The sequence below is a fragment of the Salvelinus alpinus genome, chromosome 6 (genome assembly GCF_045679555.1).
Source record: "Salvelinus alpinus chromosome 6, SLU_Salpinus.1, whole genome shotgun sequence".
Lineage (NCBI taxonomy): Eukaryota > Metazoa > Chordata > Actinopteri > Salmoniformes > Salmonidae > Salvelinus > Salvelinus alpinus.
In genome coordinates this window covers 54124143-54131436 of record NC_092091.1, presented here as the reverse complement: position 1 = coordinate 54131436, position 7294 = coordinate 54124143, and positions in this window count along the sequence as shown.

The window sequence follows — 7294 nt, the reverse complement described above, 5'->3', positions numbered from 1 at the left end:
AGGTGCCCCTCTAGCAAGGGACAGACATAGTACCCATGCTGCGCACCAGCAGCAGTCAGTATATTCAGTGTGACTTCCTCATCTGAAGAGTCACTCACCTCAGTGTTCTCCTGCTCAACAGCGTGAACAATGTCCCTTTTTCTTTCACTGGAATGTCCCTTAGTTATTTTCAGTCTGACGTTTTCTCCAAGATTTTCTTGTTTCTGCAATCTCGTTCGATGTGGGGACTTTTTTTTTTACCAGAGACTCTGCAATCCATGTCCTTACACCAGCGTATAAATAGATGACTGATGTCCCTCTTGCCACAGCGGAAGCAGTTTCCTTGATTTCCCTGTCTCTGATTTTCAGTTCCAACTCTGTGCACTCGGCCTGATGAACTCAACTGCTGAGCCTCTTTAGCAGCTAGTTCCTTGGACACGCTGATTTCAATGGCCCTTGCCAAGGTCAGATTACTTTCAGTCAATAGACTATTTTGTGTAGCTTCACTCCCTAGCCCACATACCAGTCTTTCTCTAATGGTGTCATTTAGAACATCATTAAACTCACAGTGCTCTGATAGTTTATTTATTAATGCAGCAGCAAACATTGTCACCAATTCTCCCTCTTCCTTAATAAAATACAACAAAATATCCGAAACGTTCTGAATATGAGCTCCACTGCTCAACACTTTCATCATGCTTCCAACAATTCCATAAATTTTTTGTTTCTCAATAGGCTCCTGATTGTCACTCAAGTCAATATTTTCCTCAGCTACGTATCTTCACTCATTTCACTCACTGACGTCTCATCCTTAAGTTCTTTCATTTAGCAGTTTTTAATTCCAAATTTGTCTTCACAGTAAATGTTCTTTCCTTTACTCATTCCTCCCTTTTTAATCACATTGTTTTCCCACTCCGACGCTTGTGTCAGATCCTTTTTTGTTGTCCATGATGATAATAACTCACTCTTAGCTAGCTAGCTCGACTAAGAACTTGCCTCTGCTAGTAATACACTGTGCTACCATGGAGAATAAGTTTTAAACTTGTAGAAACCGACTTCTTCCCGACAGAATAGTTCCCTTATTTTCATACTTCCTCGTCACCTGTCTTTTATGTTATGTTTTGTTGGTTATATAACCATGTCTTTATAACAATTCAATAATGATGGGATGGGAGACAGGAATCAGTTCAACCATTTATCTAGAACGTGCTTATCTCAACACATTCAACCCCCATAATGCTCTGCGGCACAACCCCAATACATAACAAAGAGTCAATTGCTTTCATTGTACACCATGGTGAGAGTGCTCTTAGTGTAACATGAGTTAATTTGTCTGCGTTGACTCTGTGACCAGGCCTAGGTGTTAGCTCAGCAGGCTAATACAGTGCATTCGGGAAAGTATTCAGACCCCTTGACTTTTTCCACATTTTGTTATGTTACAGCCTTATTCCAAAATAGATTTTTTTTAAATCCTCATCAATGGGGTATACACACAATACCCCATAATGACAAAGCAAAAACATTTTTTAGATTTTTTTTTAGATTTCATGAAAATAAAAAACAGAAATACAATTTTTAAATAAGTATTCAGACCCTTTGCTATAAGACTTGAAATTGAGCTCAGGTGCATTCTGTTTCCATTGATCATCCTTGAGATGTTTCTACAACTTGATTGAAGTTCACTTGTGGTAAATTCAATTGATTGGACATGATTGGAAAGGCTCACACCAGTCTATATAAGGTCCCACAGTTGACAGTGCATGTCAGAGCAAAAACCAAGTCATGAGCTCAAAGGAATTGTTTGTAGAGCTCCGAGACAGAATTGTGTCGAGGCACAGATTGGGGAAGGGTACCAAAATTATTTTGCATCATTGAAGGTTCCCAAGAACACAGTGACCTCTATTATTCTTAAATGGAAGATGTTTGGAACCACCAAAACTCTTCTTAAAGCTGGCCGCCAGGCCAAACTGAGATATCGGTGGAGAAGGACCGTGATCAGAGACGTGACCAAGAACGCGATGGTCACTCTGATAGAGCTCCAGAGCTCCTCTGTGGAGATGGGAGAACCTTCCAGAAGGACAAACATCTCTGCAGCACTCCACCAATTAGGTCTTTATGGTAGAGTGGCCAAACAGAAGCCACTCCTTAAAACAAAACAGTTTAATATATTTTAGAATACGTCTGTAACGTAACAAAATGTGGAAAAGGTCAAGGGGCCTGAATACTTTCCGAATGCACAGTACATGCATTGTACATGCACTGTACATGCACTGTACATGCACTGGCACACAGGAGCCACAGGTTTGAACCCCAGTCAGTCACATAAGGACACAGTCATAATCATGAATGGGAAAATGGCCAACTACTGTATATAGCAACTGTATCATTCATGATCATTCTTCCACTGACTAAACAAATCAGTGTCAGTCCAATTTTCACAGCTGATCACATTCATAGCATCTTTGTCCCTGGGATTATTAGCATTTGAGATTTAGCTAATCTTGGCATGCCAGATTACCAAAACCTTGGTCTGCCAACACCAGCAGCAGCCGGTGCAAATAGAATGCAGTGAAAAACAAAGTCATGTCTGAAGCTCGACAAGAGAAAACATTTGCGAGAGGAAATTGGGCGCCACATTCCATGGTGCTTTTCAATGTCAATTAGCAATCTGGACATCCCGCTAACTGCATCAGACTGCCCCCAAATGCACAACACTGCGATGCAAACACTGGCATCATAATGGTGACCTTCAAAAAATGCTGTACCCCTCAGAAAATGAGTACAAAAACCATTACAGCGCTAAACAGTGTCAACATGCGGAGTGCCAGCATATGTGGTGTGAATAGATATTGTGCGCCATCGTACTACAACAGTATGTCCAATGTAATTAGTCTTATTGTAGAAATCAATATTTGTTTACCCATAACCCCATGCGGTATCGCTATGGTTATAATGAACAAAATCCTGAACTGTCTGGGGGCAGGAAGTGATTTTACTGAAATGCCTCGCTTCTCTCATACATCTTATTCTGGCTACTTGGATCACCTCCGGCGATATTCGCTGTCTATCATTTCCATTTTCAGATATTGTTTTTAACCAATGGCTAGATGAAGCAGAATAGCAGGGAAACAGGATACCTAGTCAGTTTCACAATTGAATGCATTCAAACAGAATGTGCATTCTTCCACATTTAACCCAACCCCTCTGAATCAGAGAGATGTGGGGAGTGGCTGCCGTAACTGACATCATCAATGCTCTTAACCTCTAGGCTGCCTGCCACCCAGAGCAGAATACAGCAGCAGAATACAGTGCCTTCAGAAAGTATTCACCCTCTTGACTTTTTCCGCATTTTGTTGTGTTACAGCCTGAATTTAAAATGAATTAAATGTAGATGTTGTGTCACTGATCAACACACAATACCCCATCATGTCAAAGTGGACTTATGTTTTTAGAAATGTTTACAAATGAATGCAAAATGAAAAGCTGAAATGGAGGAAAAATGTGCTCAGAAAGTCACAAGTTACATGGACTTACTCTGTGTGCAATAATGGTCTTTAACAGGATTTTTTTGAATGATTACCTCATCTCTGTACCCCACACATACAATTATCTGTAAGGTCCCTCAGTTGAGCAGTGAATTTCAAACACAGATTCAACCACAAAGACCAGGGAGGTTTCCAATGCCTCGCAAAGGACACCTATTGATACAGTGGTTGCTCCTTTAAAAGTTGTGTCACCTTGCGGGCTGCTGCAGCATCCTGTGGCACGTTATCTAATTGTCAGCAGTTTCTTTCTGTTAATGCAAGTTAGTGCTAGTTTGACCACCAGAGGGCATCTTTGAGAAACATTTGATAGTCTTCGATATTGGCGTTACCAGAGAATTTAAAACTTTTTTTGTAATAACATAGTATATGGGATTGATTTTAAGAAATTTGACTTAATTAATTCGATTAATATTATGGTGTTTCTATTCCAAGAAAAACGAAAAACCCTCTGGGTTTCCGTTAGGATGTAACGGAAAATATGGCGCTGTACAACGTGACGGTCGGCAGTACAGTACTGGGCTATTTAGCTAAAGAATGTGTCGTGCGGACAGGGCACACGGGAGACAGGGTTTCAATTCCCCGACGGGGAGGAAGGAGTAGGCTGTCCTTGTAAATAAGAATTTGTTCTTAAACTGACTTGCATGGTTAAATTAAGGTTACACTAAGAGCATAACATTTCTGCACCTTCGTTTTCTAATTCTAGTCTAACCATTACCCAAACAGAGATTAAGTGAAAATAAAATCTCATTGACTTATCAAGACCAGTCCCCATGCTTGTCGTAGAGCAGCGTGAAACGGTGCTAAAATAGTTGTAGGCTTTTGCTTCTAACTTCAATATGCTCTTTAAATAAATAATACCTACACCAATTTTAACAGCACATTACTCAACACTAGTGAGACTTTTTCCCCTTTCCACATGTTAAAGATTCCAATTGATAGTGTTTTTAGCCACTGTTGGCCCCAACCCCAATTAATACATTTGGGCACAGTCAATAGTGTGCTGAACTTTGGGATAGAATGTTCATTAAAGTTTATGCTTGTTTCATTACATTATTATGCCGGTCTCAGAGCAAATAGCCTGGAATGTTACTCCCATCTCGTTCCCTGTCCTCTTCCACGCGTCCAGTCATTCGTTCCAGTCATTGGCAGCAGAGAACTGGAAGGAAAGGCGGCCAAAGGAAGAATTGGCTTTGAGGGTGACCAGTGAGATATACCTGCTGGAGCGCGTGCTACGGGTGGGTGCTGCTATGGTGACCAGTGAGCTGAGATAAGACGGTGCTTTACCTAGCAGCGACTTGTAGATGACCTGGAACCAGTGGGTTTGGCGACGAGAATGAAGCGAGGGCCAGCCAACGAGAGTGTACAGGTCGCAGTGTTGGGTAGTATATGGGGCTTTGGTAACAAAACAGATGGCACTGTGATAGACTGCATCCAATTTGTTGAGTAGAGTGTTGGAGGCTATTTTGTAAATGACATTGCCAAAGTCAAGGATCGGTAGGATGGTCAGTTTTAAGAGGGTATGTTTGGCAGCATGAGTGAAGGATGCTTTGTTGCGAAATAGGAAGCCGATTCCAGATTTAATTTAGGATTGGAGATGTTTAATGTGAGTCTGGAAGGAGAGTTTACAGTCTAACCAGACACCTAGGTATTTGTAGTTGTCCACATATTCTGAGTCAGAACCGTCCAGAGTAGTGATGCTGGATGGGCGGGCAGGTGCGGGCAGCAATCGGGTTGAAGAGCATTAATTTAGTTTTACTTGCATTTAAGAGCAGTTGGAGGCCACGGAAGGAGAGTTGTATGACATTGAAGCTCGTCCGGAGGTTAGTTAACACAGTGTCCAAAGAAGGGCCAGAGGTATACAGAATGGTGTCGTCTGCGTAGAGGTGGATCAAAGAATCACCAGCAGCAAGAGCGACATCATTGATGTATACAGAGAAGAGAGTTGGCCCGAGAATTTAACCCTGAGGCACCCCCATAGAGACGGCTAGAGCTCCGGACAACAGGCCCTCCGATTTGACACACTGAACTCTATCAGAGAAGTAGTTGGTGAACCAGGCGAGGCAATCATTTGAGAAACCAAGGCTGTTGAGTCTGCCAATAAGAATGTTGGGATTGACAGAGTAGAAAGCCTTAGCCAGGTCGATGAATACGGCTGCACAGTAATGTCTCTTATCGATGGCGGTTATGATATCGTTTAGGACCTTGAGCGTGGCTGTGCTGTACCCATGACCAGCTCTGAAACCAGATTTCATAGCGGAGAAGGTATGGTATTCACAGGCAAGTAGTAATATGCTCTAAACCGCTCACGTGACAAACAAACTTTGCTGCCCTGTTTTCAATCGTCCACATGTCTGGGAGAACCTCCTCCGATTAATGCAGACGAAGGGAGTTAGATATGCATAGGAAGTGTAGTGTACTGTTATTTTCTGTACTATATACGAATTACAAGTCAGCCTTAACTTCACTGTTTCTAGTCTATTGCATAGTTACAATGTGTGATCTTTGATGTCCCAGGGGCAGGAGTGGAAACCACTGTTGAGGTGTATAACTGTAATACATACATGCAGACACAGCATCATTCAAAGAATGGAGTTTGATACACCTGGTATTGGATATGACTGAAAAAAAACTTGCTAAATGCGAATTTCGTAATTTAACTTTATGACAAAAACATATGCACAATCATTTGTCTCTACATTAACTAACATATTCCTCTCAATTGTAAATGTTTTGCTTGACTCGTTATGACGTTATAATTACTTACATTTGCTTCCACCGTAATGTTATGTCAGCCATCTTTGCTGAAGAAAGTCACCAGGGATGGGTGTCTCGTGTCAAATTCGTCATTGGAACCCAAATGCATAATGAGTGCTCTAACTCCCCCTTGCGGTGGTCTCGAGGAATGAATCCGTGACGCTGGTTCCTCTAAGTCCCGCGGTGTAAGCTTGCAACTTTAAAAGGAGGAACCACTGTAGATGGCAAAATATCTCAGTCGGGTTGAGGTCAGGACTCTGACTGGGCCACTCCAGAAGGCGTATTTTCTTCTGTTGAAGCCATTCTGTTGTTGATTTACTTCTGTGTTCTGGGTTGTTGTCCTATTGCATCACCCAACTTCTGTTGAGCTTCAACTGGCAGACAGATAGCCTAACATTCTCCTGCAAAATGTCTTGATAAACTTGGGAATTCCCTTTTCCGTCGATGATAGCAAGCTGTCCAGGCCCTGAGGCAACAAAGCAGCTCCAAACCATGATACTCCCTTCACCATAATTTACAGTTGGGTTGAGGTTTTGATGTTGGTGTGCTGTGCTGTGCTGTGCTGTGCCTTTTTTCTCCACAAATAGTGTTATGTGTTCCTTCCAAACAACTCAACTGTAGTTTCATCTGTCCACAGAATATTTTGCCAGTTGCGCTGTGGAACATCCCAGGTGCGCTTTTGCAAACTTCAGACGTGCAGCAATGTTTTTATTGGACAGCAGTTGTTTCTTTTGTGGTGTCCTCCCATGATCACCATTCTTGTTTAGTGTTTTACGTATCGTAGACTCGTCAACAGAGATGTTAGCATGTTCCAGAGATTTCTGTAAGTCATTAGCTGACACTCTAGGATTCTTCTTAACCTCATTGAGCATTCTGCGCTGCGTTCTTGCAGTCATTTTTGCAGGACGGCCACTCCTAGGGAGAGTAGCAACAGCGCTGAACTTTCTCCATTATAGACATTTTGTCTTTCCATGGACTGATGCGCATAAAGGCTTTTAGAGATACTTTTGTAACCC